We start from the raw sequence: 14,645 nt of genomic DNA, 5'->3' as shown, positions 1-14,645 counted from the left end.
GAGTGGGCAGTAATAGCAACATGTATTCTGTGAGCAGCTCATTATGGTTATTACGAATTGTAGGCACTATGAATAGACCTGAGAAGAAAAGAAGTCTTTGGGCTATATTAACATGGCAAAGGGCTCTATGCAAGTCTCAGATAGATAAATTAGGACTTGGTCCTGCCCCCATTCATGGCAATGGAGAAATCTGAATGATAGAGGATCAAATCCCTAGGGCTTTTCTCAATGTTTGAATTTCCAAGGCAGATTACAGGGTAGGCACATGGAGTATTTATACATGATCTAAGATTCACTTCTTTTTCCAGATGGAACCAAGAACTAGTATTTAGCTCAGCCATTGGTATAAACCACAAAGTGCTGTGTACACTATTGGTGAAGAAACTTTCATTACATTACTTTTTAAAATAAATGTTACCATGAAAACAACCACATTTGTGAAGTTCACATTGCAAAAGCAATGGGAGATTGTGTGAAATGAGGAAAAAGTATAAAGAAAGAGATTATTGATGTAAGGCTATCGCACAGTTTTGTAAAAAAAAAAAATTCCTTCAGGGCTCAAATTTCTCATGTTTAATCTCAGCACAAAGGTTTGTGATGGAGTTGTTTCATTTTGTATTTTTACAGTGTTCAGAAAAATCAAGTGAGCTTGGTTTGAATCATGTGAGGATAAAAATTTACATTTTAAAATAGAAAGTGTTCCCATTTTTTAAATGCATGGGAAACTCAAAGGTCTTGATTTTAAGATGAACTTGCCCTGGACTTTAGTTACTGATAAGCTGAGGGAAAGGATTTGAAATTGAAAGAAGAAACTTAGAGATGTCTGAAATCATTACCTTTTTTTATTATGCCAGCTTTGACTAATTGCAATAGCAGATCAAATATGTTCATGCATCTCCTAATGCTCCTAGCACAGGTGTATACATACAAGAATTCTCACATTCTTTACTGAGCCACCTCTCCTGGAGTTGTGGACTAATTCAAAGCATGATCCTGCAATTGGAACTATCTTCTGCACATACATTCTCATTGACTTCCAGGAGGTGCCACATGTTTGCAAGGGTCTCACCAGGCAGATCCAACAACAGGATCACAGTTGATTTAAGGAGAATTACTGAACTTCTTCTTTTCTCATTCTACAAGCACAAGACCTTTCCACTTTGCATAATCTCTAAGAAAATTATTAAGCACCAACAAATATATTATGCATGAGTCTCCATATGAGTCGTCTCCCATAAGTCCCATAAATCCATAAAGTTCTTAACTTTTTGCAAAAAGAGTGTAGTTCCATTGACTTCAAGGCAGCTGTGCATAAGGTAAAATCCTGACCCCTTTGAAGTCAGTGACAAAACAAGCACATCCTTGCAATATTAGGGCATATATAATTAATGCCAAGTAGCTACTTATTCCCAACAACACCCTCAATTTGCAGAATCCAAACCAAAATGTGCATAAAAATGAGTGAATTTGTGAATTACAGTCAAACAAATTATAGCACAGAACATGATTTCCAAATATCTACGATGACTATGGCACCATCTAGTGGACTCATAAGAGCTATACAATTTGAGTACTAATGGAAATTAAAGGAATCTGCAGGTCACCTGGAAAAAGAAAATAAGAAAAAAGAAAAAGCTGTATCCTTTCCTCTGTATCTACTCAGTCTGTGGTTTTAGATTTTTTTCCCTACTGGTTTTGGCTACTCTTTGCTGAATGGAGGATACACAACAAAAGAAGTATGTTTCAGAGACTGTCTTCCAGTTCTACTATGCAGACACCTGCACAGCAAAAAACAGAATCACACTTACCCAAGAATTGCCCAAAAGGGGATGATCACTCAATCTTACAATACACAGTATTGTTCTTATGATAGCAAAGTTTGCAAAAAGTTTCCTAAACTGCACTTTTGGTATGCAAAAAAAATTCAGACTCCCAAGATAACTAGAGAGATTAAAAATGAAGTGTCAGTATTACCTGTGATACCACAGATGCCAGAAATCACTGTGCAAAACATGCAACTGATAGCATTTGTGATGGTATAAAAAAAGTGCCATGATACATCAGAGGGGAAAAAGGAAGTAAAAATCAGGTTTGTTAAAACTTATTGCTGTGCTGAAAACATCCCATGGCTGGATCAATAAGGGCATGCAGCATATAAATCAGTGCTTGACTGCATTTTAAATTTTAGTTTTGCAGTTTGCCTTTAAGCAAGACTTGGGGAGGGGAAACTCCCATTATTGAAACACTCTTTTCCTGGCCCCTAAAATAAGCATGAAAACCCTCCTTTAACTTTTTGACTTCCATATATTCATCCATTTGTTTTACTATATTCGACTCCACCATCCCAACCACAAGTGTGTTCCAGTTCTTCACTTCTCTCTAATAGATAGAGGGAGAGAGAGACAGAGACAGAGACACATACTAACACTATTCTTTTGCTGGATGGATCAACACCATCCTTCCAGGGAGATGCACTTTAATCATTTAGGCAAGGAGTGGGCCTTTAAAGAACTAGCTTGATAGTTCTTATTTGGGATTTAAAGGATTGCTATAAATATTATGTCTGGATAGGGTAGAAACAAATGGGACTGAAAACACAGATTTCTGCCAGCAGGTGTCTGGGATTCTCTCTCTTGTCTGGCCAGCAGATTTTTCTTTTGCTCAGGCATGACCTGGGTTAATCCTGAAAAATGCAAGTTTTACTATGAAAGAAAAAGTGCCCTGAGAAAAGAAGAATGTTTAATTAGCTCTGACCCTTTAAAAATATTTGATTATATATGCAGAAAAGTAAATATTGAAGAGAGATCTGTGATACAGCCCAGAGAAGAAGGTGAAATATACATTTTGAGAGTTAAAATGCACCTTATTTTGTTACAAGTAAAAAGCATATTTTGTATAAAGCATAATCAGTGAGAGCCTGAACACTGGAACATGCCCTCCTGGCACTTACAAATCCTCTTTACTATAACAGAGGTATGCTGAAGCTGGGACTTTTTCCACTTTGGAAGTTTGGTGAACCTTGACCTTAGGCTTGTGGTGTTCTCAGAAATGTAGCTCAGCAATCAGGTGGCCATTTTGTTACAGGCACTTTTGTTTACGAGTAGGGTTGATTTGTCGATGTGTTCTTTAATAGTCTGCACTGTAAGATATTGATACCTGGTTAGTTTTATCACATGTAAATTAACTGACTGGTTTGACTTGGTTTTTAACAAAAATACAACAGAACTGAATAGCTAAATAGACATCTCCTGTTGGGCAGCCTGGTAGTAGTATGAGAATCTAGACCCAGATGTGAGCTATACCCTTATATTGTTTATTATTTGTACTATAAAAAATGCCTAGAGGCCTAGCCAAAATCAGAGCCCCATTATGCTAGGTGCTGTATAAACACATCTTAAGTGGCTGTCTGTGCTCTGAAGAGTGTGTAATTTAATTGGCAAGACAGAAAAAAGGTAGGGGAACATAAGCATAATCCTCAAGGGAAACTAAGGCACAGAGATTATGCACACCGGAGGTCTGTGGCAGAGCTGGGAATTGAATCCAGATTTCCTCATCCCACTCCAGTGCCTTAAACATGAGGACGCAAGGGTTTTTTGTTTGTTTGTTTGTTTTTTTGGGGGGGGGGGTTGTTCCTTTCATTTTTAAATCATTTCTAGTTTTGATTCAGTCCCATCTGTTGATTAATGTGCATAGGCTGATATTGAAAACAAATAACTCAGGGGGAGTATGAAAATTGATTGCACATGAGATGAACTGTTCTGTAAAAACAAAAAAATAAGGCAAGATGTTACTCCCCCACCACACACACACACCCCTACCTTATTTTTAAAGCATTCAAAATGAAGCTATGAGGTTCTAAGATATTCTAGAAACTTCTTCATCTTCGCAAATCTGTGCATTTCTAGATAGGACTATTTTATTTAGGTTCTTCTACTGCCCCATCCACTATGGTATGAGAATACCTTCTAGTCATGCATTAAGTGATGACTAACATCTGTTGTGTGTGGTTTGTTTTCTCTCTAACCCTCTCCCCCATGAGGAGAATTGTGTGCGCATTGTTTTGTTTTGGTTGGGGTTTTTAAATATCTATGCTGCTGTAAGTTTGTTAGAAGGCAGGACAAAGAAGTGTGTCTTGCACTTGGAGCAGAAGGCGGTAAAGTTTAGTTCCTGGGCAGCACTAAAAGAGTGCATCAGATAAGCTGTTGTCACTCTATTTCTAGCCAGGACTAGGCCCAGATCATTAGACAGTCTGTTCTTGTAAAATTTCCACTTAGTTTTATAGACTCAAGAGGGTCAGGTAGTTCATACAAGCAGCCAAAATGAACTCTTAATAACTTGAGTCTTTCCTATCACTATATAAACAATGGGCCCAATATCTACTCTCAGCTGTCTTCTATTTAAGCATTGGTAAAACTCTGTTGACTTTTGCATACAAGGATTTACTCTGCCTGTAGCATGCACTTCTACTGCATAAGAAATGAGGATTTGTGGGTATGACTGAGAGCAGAATCTATCAAAATCTGGCCCTGGCATTTGCCAGGAGTGATAATGTTTGAACATCTGGAGTATGACTGGCTGGAATTCTTTTCTTGCATAACTAGTTAACTTACAGCCACCAAATGCTGCCACCATTTGTCAATTAGCTTTGTATGGAATGTATAAAAGTTAATACTTTACAGTACCAAATGAAACCCCTAGGTGGTGCCTTTGGATAACCATGATACAGATTTCAGAGTAGCAGCCGTGTTAGTCTGTATCTGCAAAAAGAACAGGAGTACTTGTGGCACCTTAGAGACTAACAAATTTATTCGAGCATAAGCTTTCGTGGGCTACAGCCCACTTCATCAGATGCATAGAATGGAACATATAGTAAGAAGATAGTGAGTGTGTGTGTGTGTGTGTGTGTGTGTACATACACACACAGAGAGAGAAGTTGGAAGTTTCCATACAAACTGTAAGAGGCTAATTAGTTAAGATGAGCTATTACAACTAATTAGCCTCTTACAGTTTGTATGGAAAACTTCCAACTTCTCTGTATGTGTGTATGTGTATGTGTATGTGTATATATATATATATATATATATATATATATATATATAATCTTCTTACCATATGTTCCATTCTGTGCATCCGATGAAGTGGGCTGTAGCCCACGAAACCTTATGCTCTAATAAATTTGTTAGTCTCTAAGGTGCTACAAGTACTCCTGTTCTTTTTGCATGATACAGATGGCAGTTTAAAACAACATCATGATGCTATAATTTATCCGCGCTTTTTATAGCGAGTAGAATATACTTACTGTAATTCTACTTCATTCTGTGTTGTTTGCTTAAAATAGGTCATATAAAACATGGAGTTACTGAAAGTGCTCTACCCGAAAGTACAGAAAACCATTTATAATTCCAGATCAACAGAAATCTACAACCTATCCTGAAGGACGACCTATCACTCTCACAGATCTTGGGAGACAGGCCAGTCCTTGCTTACAGACCACCCCCCAGCCTGAAGCAAATACTCACCAGCAACCACACACCACACAACAAAAACACTAACCCAGGAACCTATCCTTGCCACAAAGCCACATCAGCCACACTATCAGAGGCTCGTTCACCTGCACATCTACCAATGTGATATATGCCATCATGTGCCAGCAATGCCCCTCTGCCATGTACATTGGCCAAACCGGACAGTCTCTACCTAAAAGAATAAATGGACACAAATCAGACATCAAGAATTATAACATTCAAAAACCAGTTGGAGAACACTTCAATCCCTCTGGTCACTCGATTACAGACTAAAAGTCGCAATTCTTCAACAAAAAAAACTTCAAAACCAGACTCCAATGAGAGACTGCTGAATTGGAATTAATTTGCAAACTAGACACCATTACATTAAGCTTGAATAAAGACTGGGAGTGGATGTGTCATTACACAAAGTAAAACTATTTCCCCATGTTTATTTTTCCCCCCTACTGTTCCTCACACGTTCTCGTCAACTGCTGGAAATGGCCCATCTTGATTATCACTACAAAAGGTTTTTTTTCTCTCCTGCTGGTAATAGCTCACCTTAACTGATCACTCTCGTTATAGTGTGCATGGTAACACCCACTGTTTCATGTTCTCTGTGTATATAAAATCGTCCTACTGTATTTTCCACTGCACGCATCTGATGAAGCGGGCAGTAGCCCACGACAGCTTATGCTCAAATAAATTTGTTAGTCTAAGATGCCACAAGTACTCCTGTTCTTTTTGCAGATACAGACTAACATGGCTGCTACTCGGAAACCAGAAATCGACAATGTTTCTTAAAGATTTGCATTGACACTTTAGTTTTAGTAAGAAAGTTACCAGTATGGCAATTCCTATGTTCCCAGACTGGGCATAAGGGGTCCTGAAATATCAAATGGAGTATAGATTGGTGACTTGTTTATGCTTCCTTGCTAGATGGTATGCAGAGCTGTTTACTAAATAACTCAGTTAGGGTCTGATCCTGAGATGCAAAGTGCTCTAAATCCCATTAAATCCAATGGGAGTTAAGGCTGATGAACTTGAAGCTACAAAGCTTTCTGTAGGCTTGTAGCCAGTCACAGACAAAGAAATACACTTTCCCATTGTGACACTCTGTACCTCAAAGAAGCACCCTGGAACCCCCATATTCACCACTGTCACATAATTATATGTTTTGTACAAAGTATGCCTTGTGAGGTATAATTTTAAAAGTCTTGATCTGTTGAACATTAATATCCCATTGGACTGTATGTGCAGTCAGTATACATGAAGTTATGATGCATTGTTGTGTGTGTTACTGAGAAATGTTGTGAGGTTGGAAGAGGCCCACAGCCAGCCTTTCAATTGCAACAAAGGACCAGCCAGACATGCTGATGGCCCCTTAAAGGGAATCCACTCTCCCCATGGCTTATCATAGAAAGCACATAGGCAATGGAGACTGCTTGACCAATGGGCGCTGCCTAACCCCCATGTCACAGAAAAGATCTTTCCAGCATGTTGGAAGAAAATGTAAAAGAGGAGAAGTGACATCAGTTGGCATCTCTCCACCCCAGCTCAACACCTGGAGAAACATCTGGAAGACATAGATCAAATTTCCCCTGTAGTGTAGACAAGGCCTAAGCCACACAATTTGAGTTACATTAATAGCATAACTCAAATTGACATAGCTTAGACCTACTTACTGGAGAAGCTCCCCCTACTCTTCTGTACTCCACCGGATCAAGGAGTTGACAGGAGAGTGATCGGCGGTCGAGTTAGCAGGTCTTCACTAGACCTACTAAATCGACTGCCAATGCATTGATCACCGCTCATTAATCCCCTGGTAAGTGTAGACAAGTCTTTGAACTGGGGAAGGGTGGTTCCAGGCTAGAAGGTAATCCCAACCTGTGTACTGAGGCTTTGTAACCTGCTTGTACCCTCTGCCAGGGTGAGACACTGCTTGATTCAAATCCTGTTTAGTTTGTACCCTGCAAATTTAATTTTTATTTTTCTTAAGTACATCAACTTTGATTTCTACACTTGCTACTTATCACTTAAAAAATTTTATATTTTACCTAAAACTGTGTGTTTTGGTTTAAGTGCTGGGGAAATCCCAGCTCAGTTTACAAAGGCTAGCATGAGTCCACTCCACACTGAGGGAGTGATGAACTATTTAATGAACTTGCACTGCCCAAGGGAGCCTTGAGCAGTATAAGACAGTATAGTCCTGGGGTGTGGGCTAGAGCCTGTCTGTTGATGGTTCATGAGTGGCTAGAAGAACATCCATGTAACTCAACTGTCTGTGGACGTCTGTGTAAGTGCAGTGCCTGTCAGAGGTTTGTAACTTGACATCAGCATCACCCTGAGATAGGCAATGCAGGTTGATAGGGTTTGGAAGGCTCAGTGGTCCCACAGTCCATGTTGCACCCTGGGGTCCCTGTCACACCCACCTGCATCACCAAGCTGACATGCCTTATGCATTCCCAGTGGCCTCAATTCTGTAGGTGGAACTTGTGTCACAGTGACATCACACCTGATGGGTAACATTCATTTTGTACAAGGTGCTCCCCCTGCCCCCGTTTTACCACCATGTTAATGAGTAGCCTCTCACTCCATCAGTAGTAATAGCAGTGGCTAATATCAGCATATTATGAGAAGGACTATTCTATTGTTGTCTTCATGCAAAAGGCATAATAAGTCTGACCTTCTTTAGCTTTCTGACAGGTACATCTACTTGGATTTTATACGGACACATCTGACAAATGTAACATTGTTTGCTATAGTATTCATATACCGCTGCTTCTCCATGCACATTTACTGCATAACTGGCACTGTATATTAATTTACTAGCAATTAAAAGCTTTAAAAAAAACTATTTTATTGTTGATCTGATATTTTCAAATGAATTCCTGCTTAGCTCCCTGTGGGGCCAGTACTGTCCTTGCATTTTACTGTACCCCAAAATCTGCATGTGGAATCTCACACTTTCCTTACAGAAGGAGAGTTGTCAGCTGCCTCCATGGCACCATATTATTCTGAGATGCTACCGGATCAGAATCAGCTAGAAGGGAGCAGGCAGGGGGTAGAGAATGAGTGGCTCTGCTTTCAAGGGCCAGGGGTAGCTAATAAGATACCCACCCCATGGAGAGTCCCTAGGAAAAGTTGTACTGGAATTATTACTGTTCTGTGCAGGCTCTGATGATGCAGAAAGATGTGGACAGCACAAGTCCCTCCTTGGGAGCAGGGAGGGCACTGCTAGGGAAATAGAGTCTGTACTTTGTGTGCTCTGGTTAGTGTTACCAACCCCCCTGGAGTATCCAGGAATTAAAGATTATGATGAAGCCTTCAGGAATACACCCAACCAAAGTTGTCAACCCTAGCCCACTCAACTCCCTCCCACAGGAAGGGATGATCCTGTACTCTGAACAGCTGATGGAGTAGCTCTTCTTTCATACCCTCCTACCACCTCTGGAGCAGAACTTTTCCCTGCAAGGTGTCTCACTAATATATGTAACATGAAGGTTATCATGGACATAGAGTAGCCTGACATAATTATGTCAGGCTGGGTTTGGTTCATGAAGTTAAAATGGTTTGAAGAAGATGTAGACTATAACTAGGAAATTGTGAAATCTGCAGGAAGAAGAGCTGTATGTGCATGATAACTAGGAATCGATAACCACAGCAAGCCAAATACACTAATGGGACAAGAACCCAAAAATAAGTAGGGGGAACTAGACCATCTCTTATGGACAGCCATAGACGAGGCATGATAAATTGATCCAGCAGGTAATGTAGACAAGCCCTACGTGCCAGTTCTGCCCCTGGCTTTATGCTGGTGAGTGTCTGTATAGGATAGAAGCTACACTGAAGGCAACAGGGCTCCATGCAGGTGCAGAGATCTCCCTGCATGGCTGTATTAGCAGAAGAGGGGCCCTGGCTCGTAACTAAATAGTACATACCAGGGTTTTCAAACATAACTGTATAATGCACCATACAGGCACCAAATAGTTACCTGTGCCTAAAGTGTACAGTTTAATCCAAAAAAAAATTCCATTACAAACAGTTAATATAAACACCCAAGAATAAGCAACTCATAGTAAGAAGCGTTTAATATATATTTATATTTATTGATGTTATCAAATAAATTTAATAACTGATATGTGGTAGAAAAATTAAGTGACCACTGGATTGGTCACATCTAAAACACAATAGTGTATATTGTTCAAAGCATAAAGGAACTCACTGACTGTTTTGGCACCAGAGTGATAAGGACAAAGTTCAGCTAACAAATTAACAAAAGAAACTCAATCTTTTCTTAATCCTTTTAAAACCCAGAATCCTTTAAAGCTATAGCTATTCCTTTTTGAAGTTCAGTGTTGACCATATAAAGGATTTCTTCACTAGGTTTGAAATGCAGGCTCAGGCTCAGAAATAAGGACTCTCAGTAGGTCTCTGGAGATGCTCAACACCTTCCAAGATCAGGCTCTTTGTCCTCATATCTTTCCAGTGTCAAAAATCCACCTATTAAGTTCAGTAAAACCCATTTGGACTTTGTATTTTAGCTGTCAGATACTGAGATTCTTGGACTGCAGTCTGAAGGAGACAACCACCACCAGAAGAATTAGAGACTGATCCTGCAAGCCTTCATTTTGTATCTTAAATTGAACACCCAAAGATGGAGACACACAAAATCAAAGGCCATGTCTAAAAGTTTGGGAATTAAGATTAGCCCAAGGTCATACAGATGATTGGACAGAGCCAGGAAGAGAGCTCAGGTCCTCACTGCCAGTCCAGTGCTATACCCCAAATATAAGATACAGACGCACACTTCTCATTGCCCCCTTCAGATTTTGCAGAAATGGAGAAATGTTACAATTTATTTCGGCTAGATGTTGTAGCCCTTACAGTGAGCACATCTTGAATAAGCTCATTGTGCCCAATTCTGTTACTTATTCAAAACAGAGTACTATCTTACTCTGAGCAGTGCCGTTGATTTCAGTAAGGATATTCATAGAGAAAAAATACCATTCAATAAGAGTTAGGGCAGTGGTTCCCAAATTTGGTCTGCCGCTTGTGCAGGGAAAGCCCCTGGCAGGCCGGGCCAGTTTGTTTACCTGCCGCGTCTGCAGGTTCGGCCGATTGCAGCTCCCAGTGGCTGCAGTTCGCTGCTCCAGGCCAATGGGAGCTGCTGGAAGTGGCGGCCAGTATGTCCCTTGGCCTGCGCAGCTTCCAGCAGCTCCCATTGGCCTGGAGCAGCGAACCACGGCCACTGGGAGCCACTATCGGCCGAACCTGCAGACGCGGCAGGTAAACAAACTGGCCCGGCCTGCCAGGGGCTTTCCCTGCACAAGCGGCAGAACAAGTTTGGGAACCACTGAGTTAGGTATTGGAATCTGACCTTTGATTTTTAAATAACCTATTTATTGTAGTTTGAGGTCTCATTTTTTATAAACATCCAAGTGCAAGAAAAACCATGTATGAGCTCTTTCAATAATACGTACATGGAGGAGTGCATAGGTCAATTAAATCCACTGGAGTGCATAGAATTTCATCTTATCATAGCCTAGTTTAATTCTGATCAAATACAACTATTATTCAACTAAATTAAAGGGTAGATCCAAATTCAATTTTTCTTAGAAATTTGCTCAGACTGTAATAAAGAGACCTTGTTAAAGAATGTTAGGGACACATACAATGGTTCTAAGTAGCAGAGAAAATATTAACTTGGAAAACAAACAAATGTACTTTAAAAATTGATACTGCAGATACACAGAGGAAAAGGAGAGAGGTGACTCAAACCAACCAGCTCAGTACAAACAGAGCTAAACTGTACCCCCTCCCCAAAAACAGCAGCATGATGATGAGGACTCTGTGATAATGTTCCCCTCAATTTCCTACAAATTCTTCCCCAAGGGAAATGAGTTGTCCCTCATGAAAGGAAATAGGAAAGCCATTGGAGTCCAGCCCCCAGATCCTGAGATCCTTTGGGATACACCAGAAGCATAAGGCCATCCACTCTGAGGTCCTGATCCTCTACAGTAGCTCCCACTCCCACTGTGGATCTGCTCGGACTTCCTGGGTGTGCAGTCCACTAAAGCTATGGTTTCTACTCCCAGAGAGTTCCTGTCTGTGGGACTCCCCTTTGAGAAGCCTCCACAGGAAATTTAATGCTTTCCTCTGTATGCACCATAGGGAATGATGCATACACCTTTAGCTTCGCTCCTGTTCCTTTCCATTGAAAGGCTCAGAGGATGGATGGACACATGGGTCCCTACCCCCTTTCACACATGGAGACTGGGATCCATGCATGGAGGGATCCCTCTGCTGCTGACTTAAGAAGAGGGTTCATATTCTCAGTGTAAGATAAGGGTATATTCTACCTACACACTGAATAGCCTTTAAAAAAGGTCACCTTCATAAGTGTGCTAGAACTGATTCTGCATTCCTATTAAAGGTGCTGCTGTTAATACATAGATCATATCAAAGATTGCAATGCTTCTAAACAACATTCAAGATGTTTCAAATCATCCCCTACATGAAGAAAACCTGCATAATGGATGCAAAAGTCTGTAATAGCTTTCACTGAATGGTCCCACCAGGTGAAAAATGGATTCCCCTCAGCCCTAGAATTGGCAAGGTGTTGAGCCATCCTAGCCCATGGATTCCTGCTATCCATTGAACCTCTGTGTTTTTACATCCACCCCATAGGGCAACATATTTCTGCTCTAGTCAAGTTCCTATAGCCTCTACCACCGGTGTCAGCAGATACATGTAGGAGTGCAGCAACTGCAGATCCTGGTATCCTCTGCTCAAGGAGGGGACAATACAGTGCTTCCATAGGGCTTAGTTATTCTGTGGGGGCAGAAATCAAGTTTAAGACATTGCTAGAGACTTGCACTAAAACAGAGATAAATGTACAGGTACTGATGAACCACTAATCTGTCAGGTTTCCTGGGAGCTTCAGCAATCAATATCCTTCTCCAGCTCTCTATGAAGAATCCAGTTCATTCCCTGCTCTGTTGTGCTCAAACGTTTGAGCTGTTAACTGTGTGCCTGATTCAGAGTGAGCTTTGAAAGTGTTAATTATGTGGTCAGAAAGACTATCACAGATCACCAGGATGGCTGGTCAGCTGGCTACATTTTAGTTGCTTTTTTCTGAAAACCAGGTAGGAAAAGAATATTGTTAAACCCCAGCTCATCAGTCTGGCAGCTCCCAGGTACATGTGTCCTGGTTACTGCAATAATATTTTGCTTTTTCATGGGGCACAGTGTTAACATATTCCATCCATAATTTGAAACACTTGTGAATCCCAATTTAGTACCTGATCTTATCCAGGAGAGAAGCTGCAGTTCCTCGTTCCAGATGAATACTATAATAAAGAGGGCAAGTTGTAACTTCATTGAGGATAAGGACAAAGGATCTGTTCATGTTTTTCCCAGTTCCCAAAGAGTGTCCTGTAACCCTTTGTCTGCTACAAACATCTGTAGATTGATGTCCAAAGGGCAAGTTTTACTCTATTACTTGAATGTAAACCTGGAAAAACTGCATTTATTCTAGTGACATTAACCCAGGTTTACATGGATATATACAAGAGCAACATGTAGCCTACAGATTTAATTTGCAGAGTATAGTGGACCAAATCTGGCCCTGAAATACACCCTTTGTAGCCCTACTGAATTCAAGACATGGCAGGATTTGACGCAGGGAGGTATAATTTTGGGCCATTTCTCCTTTACTCAAAGCGAGCAAGTACCAGAGAATGAACAATGCTATTGTTATGTTAGGGCACTAGTACTACAAGTTCTTTTTCCTTAGTGACCAAATCTTTAGTCTTCAGAGAAACTGCTGTGATCAGATTCCTGAAGGGGGACTGCCTGCATACTGTTTGAGACCACCACTGTTCCAGGACTCATGTGAATAGTGTAAAATAAACAAGTTGCACTAAGAATATACCCAGACTCTGCACCATTATTTCTCCTCCAATAGGAAGCAGACCTGCAAGGCCTGACATTCCCTCTTACTCAGCTGAGGGACAATTTCAGATTACTGTCGTACTGTGATGGGGAGACTCTCCTCTCGTGAGCACTTCCTGACAATTGGGTGTGACCTCACGCACTCTCATTCATTCACTCTGCCTCCCTCCCTCCCTCCTGTGGGCTGTTGCCCTCATCAGGCAGGTCTTCAGTGGCTCAGCTCTCTGGCTGAGTTTCACACAGTCTAAACACATGAAGGAACCCCTGTCCCTGTGCCCTTGTTGCCATCTTTAGCCCTGTCTCTGGGCTCAGTTCTCAGCCCCTTCTGGGCTAGCTTTAAGTCAGTGTCTGTATAGCAGTGCCTCCTGGGCTTTCTCCCTGGAGACTCTAAATCCTGCCCTTAACTTGGGCCTCTAAACAAGCTTTATTCCTTTTTCGGGGCTTATGCCACCCTGCCAGTGGGATGACCCAGGCCTTCCCACTATTCTGAGTGCCAACCCAGGGACCCTCTAAATAGCCACAACATGCTGCTTCCTGTAATAGTTGCTGCTGCTATTCCCTGGGCCATTTTCCACATAGCTCCTTCCTCTTCACCATTACCTGACTGTCCTCTGCTTGAGCAGGGCCTCTTTACTTGTGAAGTTTGGTAGCCTTTCAGTCCTTCTTCCCCCTCATGGTCCCAGCAAGCAACTGATGTGCTCAGCCTCTGCAGTTCCTTTTATCAGAGTCTGCTGTGCTCCAATTGGCTGCTTCCCTGCAGCCTTTCTAGGCAGGCCTGGAGGACCCACCTTTACTGCTCCTATTCCTGGGGCAGGGTGTGGTAAGCCTGTGAGGCCTCCAGCAGAGAGCCTAAAAGGGTCTGGTACACCCTGTTACAAGCATCTAGACTCCTCAAGCAAGACTAGGGCTCCATTGCACTAGGTGCTGTACAGACACGTAGTGAGTCCCAGATTTAAGTAGTTTATGGTGTAAAAATAAATATTTATGGGAAAAAAATTGAGATTATTCGCATTTTACTAAAACCTGGTGGCATGATTCACATGACTAATGCTAAATAAGGTGCATCCAGTGGTTTTAAATAAGATAGAAGAGCAGTGGGGATGGCATTCTACATTAAAGCAGGTAAGGGTACCTTTAGAGTTGCTGACAGATCAGGAGGACCCGACCTGGAATGTTTATGGATCA

At 41.3% G+C, this 14,645-nt stretch overlaps 1 long non-coding RNA gene across 1 annotated transcript; it reads right to left on the bottom strand.

Annotated features, from left to right (window-relative positions):
* Positions 1–825: 825 nt before the first annotated feature.
* On the bottom strand, positions 826–14,152 carry LOC122465905. Its single transcript, XR_006291043.1, has 3 exons — positions 14,061–14,152; positions 12,809–12,856; positions 826–3,139 (listed from the first exon to the last, which is right to left on the bottom strand). It is a non-coding gene; the product is annotated as an uncharacterized LOC122465905 (long non-coding RNA).
* Positions 14,153–14,645: the final 493 nt, after the last annotated feature.

This window comes from Chelonia mydas, chromosome 5 (assembly GCF_015237465.2).
Source record: "Chelonia mydas isolate rCheMyd1 chromosome 5, rCheMyd1.pri.v2, whole genome shotgun sequence".
NCBI classification, from domain to species: Eukaryota; Metazoa; Chordata; order Testudines; family Cheloniidae; genus Chelonia; species Chelonia mydas.
This window is presented reverse-complemented; position numbering and strand designations above follow the sequence as displayed.